We start from the raw sequence: 23,156 nt of genomic DNA, 5'->3' as shown, positions 1-23,156 counted from the left end.
CATCAAGTAGTTTTCATCGCCCATTATAACCACGACATCGTCCTTCACTGCACCTTCAGCTATTCTCTGGGTGATTTCCCACTACTCAGGCGCAGCCAGCCTCGACTGACGCTTCTGTATAAAAATGTTCATTCTGCTTAAGTTATTCTTCACTGTTTAGCTGGTTGCTCCGAGCTCCCGGACCAAGACACGGAATGATAAGGCTACCTTGCTCTCGGTCATTATATTCAACTTCTGGTGCACGTTGCTTCACCATGTCCAACTTCTTTACAACGGGATGGAGCTGGTAGTACGAACAAAACATCGAGCGTAGTTATTTCACTATTTTCGCCTTGGCTATTGCATGCAAATCAACTGATAACGTGGCGTAAAAATCGCTAAGATCAGTCGTTTTTTCATGCATATGTTATTGTTAATGCTTTACTGAAACGCAAGCCCTTTTTGGCGCCCCAAGAACGCTAGCGGGGGCCAGTCTGCCCAACCACACGCTACGGCGCTGTTTGAACGAAAGTGCTGCCAATTATTTTTGGCGGAGTACAAACGGATAGCGGAGAGTTGCGTATGAGCCACGAGCTGCAGGCACTACTTGGAGAGATTTGCATCGTTCTCCGGACAAAAGTTGGGAGACTACGGTCGGCCGGCCACGTCGCAAGGATGCCGGACGACTGTGCAGTGAAATCCGTTCTCTTCAAGAACCCTATCGGCACCAATAGTAAAGGGGCCCAACGTGCTCCACCAGGATGAAGCTGACTTGTGTGTGACGCTCAACGAATTGGGTACGAGTAGGCTAGGGGACCGAGTACAGTGGAGAGAAATTCCACCTCGGCCAATCTGCTGGTATAAAAAGAAGAAGAAGTTGAGGTGGAGCTGGTATCGAAGCGAAATCAAGCGATCGAGAAATTCATATGCCATAGTATGCTCTTAACATGTGAAAATGACGTGAGCCATGAAGTCAAACGTCACGTTAGAGAATTGAGAATTGCAGTTTCCATGGATTACGTAGCTAGTCAAAGTCTAGCGCTTTGCAAATTTGCCCAAAGCGCTCAATAAAAGATCAACTCTCGCGATAGACTTTTACGGACATGAAACATGGACGCCAAAGGAACCAGATTGACGAGTGATTGGGGTTTTAGAGTGTAATATTCGACGATCGATACTTGGCAGTAAAATTTTAAAAAATAAAGTCTAGCATAACCGCATGAGCTACGAGTTATATAGTGTTCAGGAAAGGTTCAGCTGGTGGTCGAGGTGACAAGCATGTTGGGTGTAGGAACAGTAAGTATTTGATCCTTGTTACTTCCAATTTTTGGCCGCTCATTTCCTTTCACGTCTTGCTATACTCTAACAACTTTCTCAATAAGTATTTATAATCTCACTATTTTCTTCTACCATCCTCTACGTTTGTTGTAATCTATCGTTATAATGCAGTGGTCTAACCTTCCGACAAAAAAAGGTTTATTACTGGTTAGCATAAAATTAAAATAAAACCTGGCGACTCTAGATTTGTTAACTAGTTTAGTTCTATTCTTTTCATGGCTGCAAAACGTCGAAAGTAACGAATAATTTTCGGAGTTTCTAGTCTGACCGGCTGCTAAAGTTAATGATGAAATGGTACTTTTGTGCAAAATTTAAAAAATGTATTTATCATCTTAGCTTAGCTTTTCAGAAACGAAATGCTTAAAAAATTGCTATTCAAATCACAGCCATCGCGGGAAAACCAGTGGTTTCAGAAAAGGGCAAATTCCCGCATTGGGGTTCGTGCCTTACGGTAAAAACCAAACGAACATGTCTTTCTATTTCTCACCCAACTCCTTCCTCCTAAACTAACCTCTTACGGTACCTGCAGTAGTGTTTCGTAGTCAATTTTCGAAGGCTGCCTACTCGATGCGATGTAGATATTGGCATGTGTTCAACCAATTTCCATAATTTATGGCACGTTTTCGTGATAAATTGTAACGCGATGCTTATCGATAAGCGAAATTAGTTCCACGAGAAGGCGCTGCACGAGCTCGATAGGTAGGCCTGCGGAGAGCCGTTGCCACTACACGCAGACGGGCGTGAATTTTGTCACCTGTCGACTAGACATCTGGTATTGCTAAAATGTATGCTATGCCCATGGTTGCGTACAGCGCAGCATAGCTTTATGCTGATATGCTTTGCCTGATCAGTAATGTGGTTATGTACGTACCGAAGCGGAGCGCCTTCTGATATTTTCTGTTTAGTAATGCCACAGAGCAGAGCAACGATGTTTAATATTTCTATTTTGTTTGCGTGACACTTAAGACCCAAAATGCGCGCGGAAAAAAAACATGGATGCCTAGGCTTGCGGCCGTGGTGAGTCTGCACCATGCGGCGGACAAGGCGTGTCCGTATGTTGACAGCGAAAACATGCAAATCGCTATCCCACTGACCCACAGTGTGGGACGAAACATGACGGGCGGCGGGAATTAAATGTTGCTACAATGAATGACCGAAATAAAACAAGAACACTAATAGTCACTGGTAATGCAATGTTTTAGTGTGTAGGCAATTGGGTTGCTTAATCCTACGATAGATGAAATGTTTACATTGATTCTATGTAATAAGTTCTAATAGTAATTCTTTATCTATACCTATAAAAATGGATTTCTGTCTGTCTGTCTGTCTGTTCCTTATAGAATCAAAAACTACTGAACCGATCGCAGTGAAAATTTGCATGTAGGGGTTTTTGGTGTAAGGGAATGTTCTTGTGATGGTTAGAGATCCCTCCCCCCACTAAGAGGGGGGGGGGGGCTCCCATACAAATCTATACCTATAAAAATGGATTTCTGTCTGTCTGCCCGAATGATCCTTATAGAATCGAAAACTACTGAGCCGATCGGCGTGAAAATTTGCATATAGGGATTTTTGGGGCTAGGGAAGGTTCTTATGATGGTTAGGGACCCCTTCCCCCACTAAGAGGGAGAAGCTCCCACACAAATTTCTGCATATCTCGCGAACTAATCAAGCAAATGGAACAAAATATTACATGTGGGTGTTTTTGGAGACAAGAATGTTTTCTATGGTGAATAGAAACCTCTCCCCGCTTCAGGAAGGGGGGCTCCCATACAAATGAAATACAAATTTCCTCATAACTGGAGAAGTAATCAAGCAAATGGAACCAAATTTGGCATGTGGGGGTTTTTGGAGGCAGGAATTTTTTTAATGATGGTTTGAGACCCCTCACCCCTGTGGAAGGGGAATAAGGACTCTCATACAAATAAAACAGAAATTTTTGCGTAACTCAAAAACTAATCAAACTTGAGAAAATTTAAACTGTTTCATAATACATTAATCAATAACAAGACCACCAAAAACTATCAATAGTAACATTAGATAATTCAGCGCGAGACGGCCACAGGCCGCGAGTGTTGCCGGCGACCTGTCGTCGGAAGCGCCGGCCACTGCGGAGGGCAGCCCCCCGTAGAGATCACCTCAATCTAGGTTTATTTGTTTTCCTAGATCTACTGACCTCTATTACTTTCCTTCAGTTGGGTCACCCCTGCGAAATGCTACTTTCTACGAAAAGATTTTCCGTGAAATGGTACATCCCGCGTAAGGTTTTTCGCGAAATGGTATTATACGAAACTCTATATTCCGCGTTATGTTCAACCGAGAATTGGTGTTCGGCAAAATGGTATTCGGCGAAATGGTTTGTAATGATGGCGAATATTTAAATTCTATCCGCTTTATTTTATCAGGCTAAGCAATGGGGGGAGTTGTTTTCTACTTTGCTGTGAGGAAAATTTGTATATTAAAACACCCATGAACTCCCCAGAAACTTGCAAAACACAAGATTGTGACGAAGGTCATCCGAGATTCACGATTTATGTACAACACAGTTTAAATAGTTCGAGAGTTAGATAGTTGGTAGATAGACAGATAGAAGAGACAGCTCATCAGATTGTCTGTCTGTCTGTCTGTCTGTCTGTCTGTCTGTCTGTCTGTCTGTCTGTCTGTCTGTCTGTCTGTCTGTCTGTCTGTCTGTCTGTCTGTCTGTCTGTCTGTCTGTCTGTCTGTCTGTCTGTCTGTCTGTCTGTCTGTCTGTCTGTCTGTCTGTCTGTCTGTCTGTCTGTCTGTCTGTCTGTCTGTCTGTCTGTCTGTCTGTCTGTCTGTCTGTCTGTCTGTCTGTCTGTCTGTCTGTCTGTCTGTCTGTCTGTCTGTCTGTCTGTCTGTCTGTCTGTCTGTCTGTCTGTCTGTCTGTCTGTCTGTCTGTCTGTCTGTCTGTCTGTCTGTCTGTCTGTCTGTCTGTCTGTCTGTCTGTCTGTCTGTCTGTCTGTCTGTCTGTCTGTCTGTCTGTCTGTCTGTCTGTCTGTCTGTCTGTCTGTCTGTCTGTCTGTCTGTCTGTCTGTCTGTCTGTCTGTCTGTCTGTCTGTCTGTCTGTCTGTCTGTCTGTCTGTCTGTCTGTCTGTCTGTCTGTCTGTCTGTCTGTCTGTCTGTCTGTCTGTCTGTCTGTCTGTCTGTCTGTCTGTCTGTCTGTCTGTCTGTCTGTCTGTCTGTCTGTCTGTCTGTCTGTCTGTCTGTCTGTCTGTCTGTCTGTCTGTCTGTCTGTCTGTCTGTCTGTCTGTCTGTCTGTCTGTCTGTCTGTCTGTCTGTCTGTCTGTCTGTCTGTCTGTCTGTCTGTCTGTCTGTCTGTCTGTCTGTCTGTCTGTCTGTCTGTCTGTCTGTCTGTCTGTCTGTCTGTCTGTCTGTCTGTCTGTCTGTCTGTCTGTCTGTCTGTCTGTCTGTCTGTCTGTCTGTCTGTCTGTCTGTCTGTCTGTCTGTCTGTCTGTCTGTCTGTCTGTCTGTCTGTCTGTCTGTCTGTCTGTCTGTCTGTCTGTCTGTCTGTCTGTCTGTCTGTCTGTCTGTCTGTCTGTCTGTCTGTCTGTCTGTCTGTCTGTCTGTCTGTCTGTCTGTCTGTCTGTCTGTCTGTCTGTCTGTCTGTCTGTCTGTCTGTCTGTCTGTCTGTCTGTCTGTCTGTCTGTCTGTCTGTCTGTCTGTCTGTCTGTCTGTCTGTCTGTCTGTCTGTCTGTCTGTCTGTCTGTCTGTCTGTCTGTCTGTCTGTCTGTCTGTCTGTCTGTCTGTCTGTCTGTCTGTCTGTCTGTCTGTCTGTCTGTCTGTCTGTCTGTCTGTCTGTCTGTCTGTCTGTCTGTCTGTCTGTCTGTCTGTCTGTCTGTCTGTCTGTCTGTCTGTCTGTCTGTCTGTCTGTCTGTCTGTCTGTCTGTCTGTCTGTCTGTCTGTCTGTCTGTCTGTCTGTCTGTCTGTCTGTCTGTCTGTCTGTCTGTCTGTCTGTCTGTCTGTCTGTCTGTCTGTCTGTCTGTCTGTCTGTCTGTCTGTCTGTCTGTCTGTCTGTCTGTCTGTCTGTCTGTCTGTCTGTCTGTCTGTCTGTCTGTCTGTCTGTCTGTCTGTCTGTCTGTCTGTCTGTCTGTCTGTCTGTCTGTCTGTCTGTCTGTCTGTCTGTCTGTCTGTCTGTCTGTCTGTCTGTCTGTCTGTCTGTCTGTCTGTCTGTCTGTCTGTCTGTCTGTCTGTCTGTCTGTCTGTCTGTCTGTCTGTCTGTCTGTCTGTCTGTCTGTCTGTCTGTCTGTCTGTCTGTCTGTCTGTCTGTCTGTCTGTCTGTCTGTCTGTCTGTCTGTCTGTCTGTCTGTCTGTCTGTCTGTCTGTCTGTCTGTCTGTCTGTCTGTCTGTCTGTCTGTCTGTCTGTCTGTCTGTCTGTCTGTCTGTCTGTCTGTCTGTCTGTCTGTCTGTCTGTCTGTCTGTCTGTCTGTCTGTCTGTCTGTCTGTCTGTCTGTCTGTCTGTCTGTCTGTCTGTCTGTCTGTCTGTCTGTCTGTCTGTCTGTCTGTCTGTCTGTCTGTCTGTCTGTCTGTCTGTCTGTCTGTCTGTCTGTCTGCCTGTCAAGAGACAGAAATTTTGCTTTCAAGGATTGTTAGAAGCGACAAACATTTTCCGAAGATTTATTCTTGCCTGGCAACCATTCTAGCTGTTATCCTGACATATAAAATAATGCAACTTTTGATCTTCATAACTTGTTTGTGCCTTAAGCCCATTACTCGGTTGCACATGATCAAACAAGTGTCAGATCAGCGCAGCTGTCGCGCCGCTCCGCGCATCGATTTCTTGCCCGCCAACCAACTGATCCGTTACAAATGCGACTGACTCAACAAACCGACACTAGCCATCCATCAAAACGAATCAGGCGATGGTTGCATGTTAGATGAGCTTTTAATAAGCACCTCGATAAATTATTCCCCACGATTCAAACTTGCCCTGCATTAATAATTCGACTGCAGAAATCTGCCGATCACCATCGCGCGTCGGACGTCCTCCTGTCCTGCATCGACGTACGCACCTTTGACGAGAGCCACCACGTGAAGGTATGTCCTCCTTGAGGTGTGATCGATTTACTAACTCCTGCACGGGCCGGTAGGTGGGCTTTGCTGTCAAGAACACGCAATTTAGCCCTATTGAATAAATCTGAGCGAAATCTGACAACACACATCTTAGAAGACAGGCAGTGCGGGTTGGAGAGTTTTTGATCATTAGACAGCTTGTTCTGCGTTGGAAATTGGTTTTCGAGAAGCATTTTACTCCGAAACCTCAGAAGAAAAACTTACCGCGGGGCAGATGGAGACGTGGATAAATCGTTAGTGACATAGAATGCGACGTTAATAAAAGATCACATACGATGGGACTAAATAACGTTCTTAAGCCGACGGTACAATGACTGGATCTTGTTTTTTTTAGTAATCACTTAATATGATTTGTTAATAATAATAAACAAGGGAAAAGAAACATTCCCTAAAGTTCATTTCTTGACGTTTATTAGCATGCACATCACCAAATGTTAGAACATTGTTGTTTGAATGCTTACCGAGAGAAGTTTTACATTTTGCATCTAAAATTCACTGAATTGCTATCCCAATCATTATTAAAATTATGACCACTTACCATTTTGACAGGTGCATTCCAATCAGGCAACTATTTTTAGTGAACTGAAATAGGACTTCCATTATTGCAGTAACAGCAGCAGTAGCTAGTTTAAGTTTTTTTTTCGATTTTTTACCATTCAACAATGCAATGAACAAATGACTTTTACTGTGTCAGGCAGACATGGAAAGAAAATGCAGCTCGTTGTCAGCTGAAATAGGCTGCGGTAACATTCCACCATTTATGGGTAAGAGATTTGATGGAACAACAAACGAGTTCTACAAAAGCGATCAAAATCTAACCGAAGGAGGCAAAAAAACCCAGAGTTTCCCACTGCCTTTAGGAATTTTCTAGCTACTCAATCTGAGGCATTATTTCGTAACTGAATAGTTATGACAGCAACCGCGTTGCATTCCACAGTTGCAGTCTTGGGATAAATTCTTTTCGAATCCACTGACTGGCAGTTAGTGGGCATAGGTATTGTAGATTTCACCCGAGCTGGGCCCGGTGTGTAATGTTCATTGCAATTGCCACCATCGCTTGCACACGCGTGACTAAATCCGAGGTCTTATTTTGCTGCTAATTCGAGAGACACAGTGGCAATGACAGTAGAACCACTAGACCTATGCACAAAGATGTTGCTCCGCTCGACTGCCTGGGATCGACGGTGGAATTGCAGTTTATGACGATCGCTATTAAATTCTCCAGAGAATAGCCACTGCAATTGTCGCCGCTCGGGGCATCGCATGCAATCGTTGGTCTGTGATATAATTTGTCATATTTGACAGTGGCAATTGAGGTCCATTGATCGATTGGTAAATTTAACTGCTGCACATATGCCGACATTCGCAATTAATGTGTATGATTTTGGCTCTATCCAACCGTCGTTTCTAGAGAATTTCTCAAAGAGTCATTATCCTTTCGGGTTTTGACTTCACGGTCGTTTGGTAAGTTAGTTAATTCATCTATGGTAAGGTATGTATTTTCCCAAAGCTAATTACACAGCAACGGTACCACTCAGTAATGCACAGCCGAATGGATCTCGTTTTGGCTTAACGTCAGTTTAATTAATCTGTACTGTGGGTGATTAGTGACGTGAGAAAATCCCATGTTGTGCTAACGAACGTCAGTTGTTGTAGGGCACGATCAAAGCTGACGGTGCCGTAAGCTTTGATACTCTATGGTACTCATTAAATCGTTTGATTGAATTTGTAGCCATTAAAACGATTGACATCGACGACGGTAGCGCAGGAACTCAATCGTACGTGGTTAAATGATGATTAAAAATATCACCTAGTGCTTTTGCTAGCAAGCTTGATGGATCAAGTTATTGAATATGTAGGTACTCTTGTGATATGGATAACGATCGTAGAAAAATTACAATTTGGGTTTTATTACACTCTTATGATGACATTCAAGACCAAAATTGGTCTTGAAGACCACCATAAGAGTACAATAAAACTCACATTGTTACTTGGGATCTGTCAAAAGGATAGTAATAAAACTAAATATAAAAAAATTCTTTTACTCATGTTTGCGATTCTACTCTACTCTACGCTCAAAAATAACTTTTGACTATTTGACGTAATTAACCATTTTCTACCGATAACAGTGAACAATTGGAAAAAGCCTATTTCCGGACAACGTCGAACAAGTATACGTTTTCGAATCGAACTATTAAAATTGAAAATATATATACCAAGTAGGATCGGGGCAAGTGGGATCTAAAAATTGCATAGTCAGGGTCTATATCGTATTTGACTGTGTTATCTCACCTATCATTATTTTTAAATACTTATAGCACAGCACAGCACTGAAACACAAAACTGAAAATATTCGATAGCACACCTAAAAAGGTGTAAAGATCGAAGGTTTTGTTCTAAAACTTCGACCCATATAACGGGTGGCAACTAAAATTTTGAAATTTTTGCGGCCCTTATGCTCAACAACAAACGAGCTCAGAGAGAAATGAATGTATGTATGTGTTAGCTCGCTCTCTCCCTCCTCTTTTTGTTAATATGTTTTGTTTTGTTTATGCTTGCCCGGTTTTTCTAAAAATGGTGTCGAAATAAGAAGCATTTCGGGAGCGCGTTGTACACTTCTACGAACTGCAACAGAAATTTCGGCAAAAAGTATACGGTACAACATTTAAAAAGTAAATACGTTGCGGCTTCGACTGTTTACCAAATTCCTAGGATCCCAACAACTATTCGCAAGGAAGGTAGTGGAAGACCAGCCAAAATTATGGACGCAGAAGGACGTCGTTCTATTTCTCGTTTCTTCAACAACAAGCTCTCTGGTTTGGCTATCAATTAAGACGAATGTTTGAAGAAAATTTTGATCCCGTTTCTACAAAAACACAATACGTGTTTTGGTCGGATAGAGCATCATCGCATTACGCCAAAAAAACACAATCGTTCCTGAATACCCATTCAATCCCATTTGTACCCAAAAATCACGACCCGAAAAATCAGTCTCAGTGCACCCAGTTGAAGATTTATTCGAGATTTTGAGTTCCTTGGTGTACAAAAATAACTGAAGAGCCACGAATTGCAAACGGTTGATTGGTGGAATCAAGAGATGCATTCGCAAAGTTGACATGACGGCCGTACAACGCTCCTATTTCGGCGTCAAACGAAAGCTTCGCCGTACAGCCGGTTACGCACCGTTTTCAAATGTACACTTTTTTTTTTTCAATAATGGATTATGTATCTTCAATTTCGGTAAATCAGATCTATGTATCTTTATCTTTTTTGGACAGCTTGAGAAAAAGATTCCAAAATTTTAGTTGCCACCCGTTATTTAATGCAAATAGCCAAATTGTGTAACCATTTGTCGTGCGTAGGTTGCTAATACACTAATTACGCTTACGTACTATTAGAAAAATCCATGCCAGGTACGCGGTTGTATCCCAGGTATGGCGTACATATAGGGTACGGGAGCATATTTTCGGCAGGTTTCTAAATTCAGCCTATTTTCCTTTTCTTGCGCTAATAAAAATACTTTGCCGACACACAATTTTAATATTATATAACTATTTCTTCAAGACAGTAAGTAATCTACTATTTTTCATTGAAAGAGCGTCAAAACCACCTGTTCTTCTACTAGAACTAGACCATAGGCTGAAAAAATAGAAGCAATCGCTTAATGGGCCGAAAATACCCTCCCGTGCCCTACATGCTTTACGATTACCTTAGCATCCATTAAGACCTGGAAACCTCGTAATAAACGGTGAAAAAGGGAAAAATTGCGATTGAAGATAAATAAAAACTACAAGGTATACAGCCTCAAGGGTTGTACGAAAGGGTGACGTAGGACTATGTCAGATCATCAGATCAAAGACTAATGTAAACTGCATTTCTGGCATATGTATGTTTATAAGAATCTGTGACTGCCATTGTTTAAGTAAATGTTTAAAAGAGAAGAGCGAAATATTCAGATTCAATTCTTCATTTAATGCAATGGTGGCTTTGAAAATACGTGGACGGGGGTTCAGAAGCACAACGCCTGCAACCTTTGAGACATATAAATTTCTTAATGGTAATGAATTATCCCCCTACCACAGGGGTGAGGGGTCTCAAAGCATCATAAAATAAATAAATTCATGCTTCCTAAAAACCCCCCATTAGTTCTAGAGTTATGAAGAAATTTTTATTTCATTTGTATGGCATCTCCCCTTCTTAAAGAAAGCAGAGGTACTAATCCAGCATAGAAAAAATTCCCCTCTACCCCCCCCCCCTGTTAAAAGACGGATGGGTCTCATTATACCATAGAAAAAATTCCTGCCTTCTAAAACCCTCACATGCCAAATTTGGTTTCATGTGCTTGATTCGTTCTAGAGTTATGAGGAAATTTGTATTTCATTTGTATGGGAGCTCCCCTTCTTAAAAGAAGGGGTCTCAGTACACCGTAGAAAAACATCTTACCTCCAAAAACCCTCACTAGCCAATTTTGGTTCCTTTTGCTCGAATAGTTCTCGAGTTATGAGGAAATTTGAATATTATTTCTATGGGTGCCCCCCCCCCCTATTAGAAGGAGAAGAGGTCTCAGTACACCGTAGAAAATTAATCCTGCCTTTTGAAACCTCCGCATGGCAACTTTGGTCCCATTTGCTTGATTAGTTCTCAAATTTTGAGAAAATTTGTGTTTCATTTGTACAGGATCCCCCCCTCTTACGCCCCCCTAAAATCACTATCTTACCCCCCTAAAAAATTGCTGGTCATTTTATCTACCTAACGACATAAAAATTGTTCAGTTTCGTTCATTAGTTTAATAATTACTAGCATTTGAAATCTTTCATTCAAACGTTACACTTCTACTTTCGTTTTCACAAAGTGCTACCCAGTCCCAGTATAGTAAACAAAGACGTAGTCCTACGTCAAAAGCAATATCGCGGAGAAGTGAGCTGTCAAATACGCTTTGCAGAAAAACAAGGGTTAGGACAAGTAAAACAGGTGTGCAAAAAAATTGTAAGGAGTGTCGTACGTTGTTCCAATTATTGAACTTAAGAATTTATCAGTAATTTGACGAGGATGGTAGAGCAGCGGGTCTTATTGGCGAAAGGAGAGCGGTAGCTACAGACCGAGAAACGTGAAGCAAAAAAAACAAAGCCTATGTTTATACCGTCTTTATACATTACCCTTCTTTATCGACAGACTTTGCAGTCGGCTGTTAGAGTACAGGAAAATTACGGGGCCAGTGCAACACGATCCTACTGATTCTTATCTAGCAAACGCCGCCTAGGCGAGATTCGAACATACAACGACTGGCTTGTTAGACTAGCTCCATACCTCGAAGCCAACTGGGCGGGCGAGAAACGTGGAGACGGAGCGTGAATTCGGCATGGATTCGATAAACGGATGGTCACCGAAAATGTAAAATAGGGTAGAGGAGGCAGGAGGGTATTTTCAGCCCATTAAGTGATCGGCAAAGTATTTTTATTGACGAAAATAGAGGCAAATAGGCTGAATTTAGAAACCTGTTGAAAATACCCTCCCGTACCCTAAGTAAGCTCACGACCGAAAACTTTGAAATCAACTTCTTGATGCAGCACGACACTGCTAGAGGAGGAGCAGGATGGATTTTCCATCACAGTCCGTTTATATCTTTTCCCTTTCTTCCTTCTGTTCAGTGTTTTTTTAAATCGAGCTTTCTAAACTCTTGAATGAAATTGAGCTAAAACTTGGTTAAAACTACTCAAAATGCCCTTAAAGTATACAAAGCCAGATTCTGTGTAGTTGTTTAGCCAAAAAATTGGTAGTAGAAACACAACACTGCGTTATTTGTCAAAGCGAATAACTCAATTATTGGTAGTAAGTAACCAAAATTAATTGAATTTTCTACTCAAAATTTGATTCTGTACACTTTAGGGACATTTTGAGTAGTTACACCCAGTCTTAGCCTTGAGTAGGCTGGATTTACAATTTACAGGTAAACTCGTTTAAGAGTGTAGCGTATTCTGCTGACATGCAATCTGTCATCAACCACTAGACGTTGAGACATAGTATGCCCTCAATACGGACCTCCGCCGCGTTCGACAACCTTACGCGAATCTTACGCACAACGAATTATTGGTCAAAGTCTGTATCGTCAATCAGCACATGATCTAGCTCCCAGTAGAGTATCCATTCGGCTGTTTCAAGGTGTGCTTTCTAGTGTTCAGGCACGAAAAGTAGATGTTGCACATGACAGAGAAATTGTCAGTCACGGCAAAGTTTATGAGCCTCAGACCATTCTCATTGGTTCGATGAAGGCTGTGTCTTCCAAGATTTTTTTCCTGTCGATCTGATGACGATTTTCACGTTGTGATTTGGGCTGGAATTTCAACAGGTCCGCAAGAGTCTGTCGTAGAATTTGTCTTCAACATCTTCGAATTTATCGTTTGTCGGTTTGCGTAAACGTTGATTAGATTGTAGTTGCAGAACTTGCCCTTAATTCACAACACACATCCCTACTAACACAATTGTTATTAAGATGTTGTAGCAACTGAATCTATAACCAAGGTGAGTTAAAATAGGTGATCTAGTTTTCACAGTTTGTACCATCGACGTTGTGTATACACATTCAACAGTTTCCGCTTTGAAAATTTCGGTGATCGTCAAAGGTAATCCAGCGGGGGTGATAAACAAAGTTGAACATCCTCTCTTGACTAACCTTGTCTATAACTAGTTCTGGTTATAAATAAGTTGCTGAAACTCAAAACACCAAAATTGTATTGCTTGAGATATACGGTCATCTACCGGATAACTCGTTGCTTTTGTTTTCCAACACTATGAAACTGATTCTACGTTCCGTCTTATTACTACCACTATAGTAAATGTGGTATTTGAATTAACTGCCTGCAATGGGGACCCGCTAAAGGACAGAGCTGGTCAGCTATTGACTGACCTTACAGAACAGCTTAAGCGATGGACTGAACATTTTGAACAACTCTTCCGAGTTTTAAATGTCAGAGACCAACAAAACCAGCAGCGTATGACGCCTACAGTTCGTCGAATTAATCGCGTCAACTCGTCACCCTAAAATAGCTCATGCCAAAAAAGCGGCATCCTAAATCAAAATTTTGTCGCTAACACGTAAATAGTCTAAAATTAACGACTACTGAGTAAACAATTTTTTCCACTTAATTTGGCTTTCTGGACCATAGTGTATTGCTTGCGATATTGAAACAGTCGAAGCCGCAACATATTCGCTTTTTAAATGTTGTACCGTAAACTTTTTCCCGAGATTTCTGTGGAAATTCGTAGAAGTGTACAACGCGCTCGCAGAATGCTTCTTGTTTTGATGCCGTTTTAAGCAGAACTTGGCAAGCATAAACAAAACAAAAAATACTGACAGAAAGAGGATAGAAAGAGCTAACACATACACACTCTCATTTCTTCCTGAGCTCGTTTGTCGTTCGAGTATAGGGGCCTCGAAAAAATTCCAAAATTTTAGTTGTCACCCGTTATCATTTTTTTCGTGAAGCTCGTAGTGGAAAAGTCTTATTGACGCTATTAAACTTTAGACATTTTTCGGTAGAGATTTTCGAATCTCTATTTGAAAACCGCAATGATTCAACTTTCGATGAAGGCACAAATTTATGATTTATTTGAAACAACAGGAATTCTGAACAGACCTTTATTTTTAGCGACCAGAAATGACGGTTAACTGTGACGTGGTTTTTTTTCGAGAATTGAATCCCCTCCTGCCACAAGGAGAAACTTCATATAAAGCAGATGACAAACCGATTCTACTTTAAAGTTTAAAGTAGAAAGCTTTAACTCTATTTTAGTCACCATTTCTTTTCTAGTCACCGCTGACAATAATACGAGTAAGGATATCCAACGACGAATTCAAGCTGGAAATCGAGCCTACTTTTCCCTCCGCAAGACGCTTCGATCCAGGAGCATACGCCGCCGCACAAAGCTGACGATGTACAAAACGCTAATAAAACCGGTAGTCCTCTATGGACTTGAGACAGTAACTTTGCTTACGGAAGACATACGTGCACTTGCCGTCTTTGAACGAAAGGTGTTGCGGAATATTTTTGGCGGAGTACAAACGGAAAGCGGAGAGTGGCGGAGGCGTATGAATCACGAGCTACAGGCACTGCTTGGAGAGATTCCCATCGTACACCTGGCGAAAGTTGGGAGACTACGGTGGGCCGGCCACGTCGCAAGGATGCCGGACGACTGTGTAGTGAAATCCGTTTTCTTCAAGAACCCCACCGGCACCAGGAATAGAGGGGCTCAAAGTGCTAGATGGCTCGACCAGGTTGAAGCTGACTTGCGTGTGTCGAGACGCGCAACGAATTGGCGACGAGTAGCCTAGGACCGAGTACAATGGAGAGGAATTCTTGATACGGCAAGAGCCTCCCCGGCTCTCGGCTGAATAAGTAAATACTTTTATTAAATTTTGTTTTAAATTGTTTGAAATGTTTGTAGTCGAAGGAGAAAGGTTTATTTTTCTTTTCGTGACTTGATAAAGGCACATTTGCTCGGATTAACTTTTATACGGTTTGTGCAACACCTATCTACAAAGCTGTCTAACTATTGCTGAAGCATACAGTCATCGGCGAGCTGATTTGATTCAAGATTTTCAAATCACCAATGAAGGAAAAACTTTCTGTTTAAATATGTCAAATTTAATTGAAGTACAAAATAAATATCAACGGTCCTAGGCGGCTGCCTTGAGAAATTCCAGACGCATGTATAGTACAGCGCTTTGGCATAAAGCAATGCTGGTTGTCAACAATGCATTGTTGCCAATATCCAAAAGTGTGGTCTAATATAGTAAGCTCAAATAGCTTAGCAACCGAGCTCTAGACAGAAATTTCTCGATAATTTTCATGATTCATCCCCTTGTTAATAAACGTTAAACGTTTATTCGTGTTAAAAAACGAAGATTTCCAAATAGCTGGAAACTTGCCTTTAGCCAAAGATATACCTATTAAAATACATTGCAGCGAAGCCCGTACGCTAGCACACTATTTCAGTAGAGCAGATTGGATTCCATCAGAACCAACGGAGAATCATGCTCTAAGTTTAAATATTGCTTATCTAATCATCGATTTGTTTAGTCCAAGAACATCTGTGGCGGTGGCTGAACAGTACACCAGACTAAAGCGCGAAGCAGAAAAGATTGGGTTAAAGGTAAATACGTCTAAAACAAAGTATATGCTGGCCAGCGAGACCGATGCCGAACGACACCGCTTGGGCAGTAGTATACTGATCGACGGCGATGAGTTTGAGGTAGTCGACGAATTTGTCTACTGTTGCGATATGCAACGAAAAAGAAGACGATTTTCCGATTTGATAACGTGTATTTAACAGCAGCGTTAAAAAATTCCTATGGAACGAAATTATAAAATTTGTATAATATAATTGATTGCTTTTGTTAATCATATCGCTAGGTTCTTTGTATGTTTTTATGTAAATAGTAATAGTAATAGTAAATTGTTAGCCGTAGACATAAGAGAAACTTACGTTTAGTGTCCCTTCAGTACTTCGTTACACAATCGGGGTTTCAATACTGTTTTCCGCGTTTTGTGCTTATTTTTAGTTAGATTTTATCATATTTTTCATCAATTTAGTTCCCGAACAGCAGCTGTAGCACAATTAACATAGTGTTAGTATCTAATTGCAGTTGCATGATTCAGCAAAATGACTGCATATACAAACCTAAACGCTACGCTGGTTGACCGTACTAACTCGTTTAATAGCTTTTTTCACCGTACTATAATTTTCAAACTTTATCACCGTAATACTAGTTGTAAGTTCTATCACTGTGATACTAGTTATAAGTTTTATATATACTATTATTTATGGAAAATAGCCAAAAACTAAACTCGCTGATTCATTCGCGAGCACATTTCAATTTTCGATTTTGTTTATTTTTTATCTCCACTGACGTTTCAACACGATCCCGACGCACACCGGCGGTACGTCATACACGTCGTGCGAACAAGAGTGGTACACTAAAGGTGCGTACTATCGCTGCAGTTGGATGTGTTGGTGCGACGCAACGAAAGGTTGCGACATCTACCTTGGCTCACTGGTAACGGCGGACAATGATACCAGCCGTGAGATTCGGAGGCGTATTATCAGCGGAAGTCGTGCTTACTATGGGCTCCACAATCAATTGCGGTCGAGCAGACTAAGTCCCCGTACAGAGTGCACCCTGTACAAGACGCTTATTAGACCGGTTGTTCTCTACGGGCATGAAACATGGACAATGCTCGAGGAAGACCTGCGAGTGCTCGGAGTTTTCGAACGACGAGTGCTAAGAACGATCTTCGGCGGCGTACAGGAAAACGGAGTATGGTGGCGGAGGATGAACCATGAACTCGCACACCTCTATGGCGAATCCAGTATCCAGAAGGTGGCTAAAGCTGGACGGATACGATGGGCAGGGCATGTTGCAAGAATGCCGGACAACTACCCTGCAAAGATGGTGTTCGCCTCAAATCCGGTAGGAACAAGACGACCAGGAGCGCAGCGAGCAAGATGGTTAGACCAGGTGGAGCGAGATCTGGCGGAGAGTACCCGGTGTCCGAGGAATTGGAGAGCGGTACCCTCAACCGAGTTACATGGAGAAACTTTGTTCAACAGGCTTTGTCTTAGGACGGCAAGCCACCTAAGTAAGTAAGTAAGTAAGAAACCCAAGACCTGACCTGACCTGACCAAGAAAAGGGATAGCTTAAGTAGCAAATTCAATTTGCTGCAGTGTTAAAAACTCCTCCGGAGAAACATCTCTAAATTTCTCAGTAAAAAGGTTACTAATTGTCTCTGAGTCGGACCTCCATTATTTATGAAGGTAATCAAGATTTGATCGGACAATCCGCATAAGGTGTGGATATTACCTGCACTACTGCTTTTAAGTCTTACAAAATAAAGTTTCCTTTTTTATTATTCATCAAAAATATTTAAAATACGTTGTCAACAGATCACGAGGAACGAAGAATCTAGAGTCTGGCTAAGATTCTATAAGGTTTGTTGCTCGATAATTAATATACAAATAAAAATATTCTGTGGAAACTGGCAGGGTGTCGGTTTTATCCGTATTTCCTACCGGTAATTTCAATTAAATATTCAGAATTTATTTAAAACCGTGTATTAAATAATCATAAAGTCTAAGACTCCTATTGATGACACAAAAATCATACAATCGAAACCATTCGCCTCTTAGTGCGCAGGACGGCGTTGATTTAAATTCCTGCTGTGCATCCCATTGTTGCAAATCAGCAGCTGCAGCAGCAGCAGCAGCAGCAATGCAGCCGGTAAGTGTGATGTGTACTTACTTCTGTTGCTGCTCGTAACCAAAGTGCTAACCCGGGGCCGGTTGCAATAGAAGAAATACATTATTCAACAGCAATCAAATCACAGACAAGCCTGCAAAACCCACTGTTAATCCGCAAAGCTGGTTGCTTAGAAAGCTCGATTGTGCCCACCGTGACTTTATTTTTCTTCTCTCATTGAAACGCTGCACGCGCACTTTCAGCAGTTGACACACGGCTTAAAACCTGGCGCAATCGCGAAAAAATAGACCTCTCTAACCGAGCTCCATTACTATCCGCTGCATAAAGGAGGTACACTAGCCAGAGTCGAAACACTTAACTGCATCGGGCGCACCAAGCGCATTCGACGGCCAGCAGCAGCCGCGGCCACGTGAACAAAAGCCAACCGATTTTCATACCGCCTCGGAATAGGTGGCATTAATTGACAGCTTTTTGTAATAGCTAGGCGTTTGGCGAGTGCAATTTCACGAACAACACCTACTGGCCTCCCATCTCACCCACTCAGAACGGTCGACTGTGAGTTAGTATGTGATCCGGATAGCTTTGGGGTCGGGGTATAAAGAATTTCTAACAAAGAGGTGGCATTTATTTGCAAGACAAGTACTCAAGTGCTGTGTATTCGCATAAATTCATCTGAACTTCAGCGGATTATGCAACTGGCAAACGATCAAAGCCAGTAATAACAGTTATATTATTCTGCGATGAATTTTAAACCTATTAACTACTATACACTAACTGTGGCTATGCATGCATGGCTTTTGTCATTCACTGATAGAGTATTTTGAATTTCCTATTTGACGAGGAATTGGATTCATCAGCTCGTTTGACACATGATATTCCACTCTTGCCTCGGCTGGAGTGTAAAACTATTCAAATGCAAATTGAATTGAAACATAAATGCAAACCAACAAGTTTCCATATCTTCATTACCCTCCTGCGAACGTACATAAACGTAACAGACTGTCCAATTTACTCAATAAACTTAAGCAATCATCTCGGAGACCAACAGCCGTAGCACACAGTTCGGCCGTACACAAACCACATCAACATCATTCATCGACACAACACAAATCAATCTTTTCAGAGATAGTGGTCAAGACCTGCTTCTGTTTTGCACCAGCCAGCGGCGCCGATTCCGGACTCCCGGTCCCGGAGCCCATCAGGATGCTGAAGCTGATCATCGTTCCTTTCATTTCGTTTCGTTTCGTTTCGTTTCGACGTGCCTCCGGGCAACCGAAACGGAACTGCATCGATCCCCGTTCGGATGGTCGCAATCAATTTGCATTCACCAGCGCCCTGGCGCACCAGTTGCAATAAATCTTTTTCGCATTTCATTTGACCACATTGCCCCCATCCATCCATTGTTGACCCACTTGTCAGTTATGACGTTCCGGCCAAGTTGGCCCAAGCGGTTTCTCCGGTTTATCACTCTATCACATGCGCTTGACGGGTCTCCGATGTTTCTTCCCATTCATCGGAGGACTCGTCTCGTCAGCAGACAGACAGCGGACGAAGGAGGTTTCTCCTGCTGCCGGCCGGTATATTGTAGGTTCGAATAAACAAATTGTTACTGGCTGCGGCTTTTGCCGTGCCGTGACCAATAGCACAGCGATAAATTTGCATACAAAATTAACCGAGACGGTTTCCCTTCTGTTAGGATCATTTTTCCAATCCATCGTAAGGTGACATCTTCATGTTGGCACTTCCTTTGTTTTACCATCACCATGCATGCATCGTTCGTGGTGTTTGAATGGACGTTTGAAACATGAATCCAATGCGAAAACTTCCTATTCGTCGTTGTGGTTCTGGGAGTCTCTCATCAGTTCAAATACAACCACCAAACCAAACCTGACAATGGTTTCGTTTCGATTTCCCGTTTTCATCATGTTTTGCTACTTTTGGTTATGCCTCACGAAACAGTTTTCGAACCGGTCCTTTTTAAATGACTGCTGCTACCCACTACAACAGAGCAGGGGGCTGTCCAATGCCGCATAAGATATGGACGTCTGCCACCGTCTGGGTGTACCTTTCTCCATACCGCCTCTCTCGGTTTACTACCGGACCTTAAGTTATTCATTCACGACACCGCCGTAAACCGCAAAACAGCGACAGCAGTTCCGAAAAGACAGACCATACACGAATCCGTTAATATATCAAACTGTCAAAATAAAGCTTCAAGCCATACCAGCAACAACTCCAAGAACTAGATTGTTGCTACCAACCAACAACGAGCAAGTGCAACTACATACGTTGCTGATCACTTTGACGTTGCTGCCATTACATTATTGCCGTACGAAAGGCCGAACCTGAAGGGTATTCCCGGGACCCATAGCAAGCAGCTAATCGTTTCTATTTTTGGTTCTTGGCTTGTTCTGCTGCCTGCCTGCACGTGTGCGATAAGGTAAACAGAGGCTACCGCCCATCGCAGCTGCACAGAACACCGACCAGCGAAAACTATGCATATTTTTACAACATTATTATACATATATTATGAGAAAAAATGGCGAATTGCCCGTTTGACTATGCATGTACTAGTGGATATATAGATAATAATGAAAATTGTAAAATAAAATATGGCCGGCGTGCATTTTTAAAGTTTGTAAGGGAAATGGTTTGGAATAAGCCTAATCAAATTTTGATCTGCAGTGGGCCGATTCTAAAGTGAAGACTTTGTCATATAGGCTTTGTACTAGTTTTTGCACTTTTCTGTATCTTAAATCAATTGTGAACATAAATATTTAAAAATAGAATTAAAATTATTACGCATTGCTTTTAATGCTCTTGGCAGCCACTACAGAGTATTTTCAAATTGTTCACAGCCGAAACCTCTTGGTTTTAGAACAAAGCAAACTTCTCTGAAAGTTGCCAAAATAAATGTATTTATAATTTTGGCGTTGGAAACTTCAGTTAAACTATAACAAGCTTCATATTTTCCAATAGTTCTAACCCTAGTTTTTGATTTAAAGTGGTCCTATTTTTGCGCTCCGAGACATCACTTACTGTCAGTGGACAACCACAGTGAGTGGTCCAAAAAAGCGAAAGAGGAAACACTTTTTCTTGCATTTCTTGTTTTCATTTTAGCATTTAAGTCTGCAGCAGTTTTGTTCGTATGAATACCCCCATAATTCAAAAGTGTCAAAAGTTAGTCATCGCTTACTGTGATAAAAATAAAACAATAACTTTTTTGTATTAGGAAATTTAGACATGGTTTCTTGGGAAAAATTGTAGGTAATGTTAAAATAAGCAACTTTACTGAAGAATTAAAATTTCTATCTCTACCGAGTGCGAAACTATAGAGCATTTTTGAAGGGTCTTTAAAAATTAGTTTTTCATGTTATGCTTTTGTTAGTTGCATTTTATAAGAATACTTTGTTCTAGACAATTATCGAACCACTCAAAACACACGTTTTTGCAGAAGACCGCAAATCTCTTGGACCAGTACTTGCTAAGTTTCCCAGTTCGGATTATAGTTCTGCACTCGGTAGAGATAGATAATTACGGCCTACAACTCTTCCATACATTGCAAAGTGGGCAAATTTGAGGGAAAAACGTTTTTCTAACAAAAACTTTCTCAAGTCTTTCCCGGGAAAAAAAAGCTATAAATATGTATAAGTTTCTGTAAGAAACTTTTTCCCATAAATATGCCCAAATGTATGGAAGATTTCTGGACCACTGTGCAGTGGCGTACCCAAGCTGGGGCACGAGTCTCACCTTGTCTGTAAAATATTATTCAAAACGAAATGATTTCTGTAGCTCAGAGCCCCTGAGCTGGTAAACGGCTGGTAAACGGCTGAATAATGCGTACCGTCGGTGCCTTGTGCACGTGTAGGCATAAAATAGACCCTACAGTGCAGTGGTTCATAGCCTCTTATTCAGCAACTCCTATTCCTACCTCCTCGTGGTACCAGCCGGGATACGAGCAACCTTGGTGGAGATCGGGTAACCAACCCCGGTGGAAGCCAAGGTCGTATGGTGACAGGAAAGGAGGGCTCTTTCGAGCTTCGTTGGCCCTCCGGCGAAACAGGGGGTTGGTGTAGCAAGCTTTGCAAGCCGTCACCACGAAAAATACTAAAGCACGGAACGAACAACAAATAAATTCTTTCTGGAACAGTCGGAACAGACCTACGCGACGAAAAAGGTCTATGGATTGGAAACTCGGGACGTGGAACTGCCGATCTCTCAACTCCCAAGGGAGCACTCGAGTGCTCTCTGACGTATTGAAGAGCCGCAAGTTCGACGTCGAAGCGCTGCACTAGGTGTGCTGGAAGAGCTCAACGGTACGTACGTTCAGAGATGGACATACCATCTACCAGAGCTGCGGCAACACACACGAGCTGGGTATAGCTTTCATAGTGATGGGCGAGATGCGGAAACAGATGATTGGGTGGTGGCCAATCAATCCTCGAATGTGCAGGTTGAGAATCAAGGGCCGATTCTTCAACATAAGCATCATCAACGTGCACAGCCCTCACCTCAGAAGTACCGATGACGACAAGGATGAGTTCTACGCGCAGTTGGAGAGTGAATACGACCGCTGCCCAAAACATGATATCAAGATCGTCATCGGGGATTTCAATGCTCAGATCGGCCAGGAGGAGGAATACAAACCGGTGATTGGAAGGTTCAGTGCACACCAACGGACCAATGAAATGGGCCTAAGACTTATCGACTTTGCCGCCTCCAAGAATATGGCCGTACGTACCTTTAGTACCTTTTTCCAGCACAGAATCCATCATCAGTAAACCTGGAGGTCACCAAATCAGACAGAATCACAGATCGACCACGTTTTGATCGACAGTCGGCACTTCTCAGACATTATCGACGTCAGATCCTATCGAAGCGCTAACGTTGACTCGAACCACTACCTAGTGATGGTTAAAATGCGCCCAAGACTCTCCGTTGTGAACAACATTCGGTACCGACGCCAGCCTCGGTTAGATCTCGCGCGGCTGAAGCAGCCAGATGTCGCCGCAAACTACGCGCATTCACTCGAAGCTGCACTGCCGGAAGAGGACGAGCTGGACAAAGCCCCTCTCTAGGACTGTTGGAACACTATCAAAACAGCCATCAGCAGTGTAGCGGAGAGCTCCATCGGGCATGTGGCCCGGAATCAGCGGAATGATTCATTTGACGATGAATGTAGGAGGGTGATGGATGAGGAGAACGCTGCGCGGACGGCCAAGATGTGCAGTGCCACACGACAGAACGTGGAAAGACACAAACAGAAGAAGATGCAGCGGAACCAAATCTTTCGGGAGAAAAAGCGCTACCTGGAAGAGCAGGAATATGCAGAGTTGGAGCGGCTGCATCGTTCTCAGGAAACGCGGAAGTTCTACCAGAAACTGAACGGATCCCGCAAAGGCTTTGTGCCGCGAGCCGAAATGTGTCGGGATAAGACTGGCAGTATTCTGACGGACGATCGTGAGGTGACGTGGAAGGTGGAAGCAGCACTTCGAC

This window comes from Sabethes cyaneus, chromosome 2, assembly GCF_943734655.1.
Source record: "Sabethes cyaneus chromosome 2, idSabCyanKW18_F2, whole genome shotgun sequence".
Classification (NCBI taxonomy): domain Eukaryota; kingdom Metazoa; phylum Arthropoda; class Insecta; order Diptera; family Culicidae; genus Sabethes; species Sabethes cyaneus.
This window is presented reverse-complemented; position numbering follows the sequence as displayed.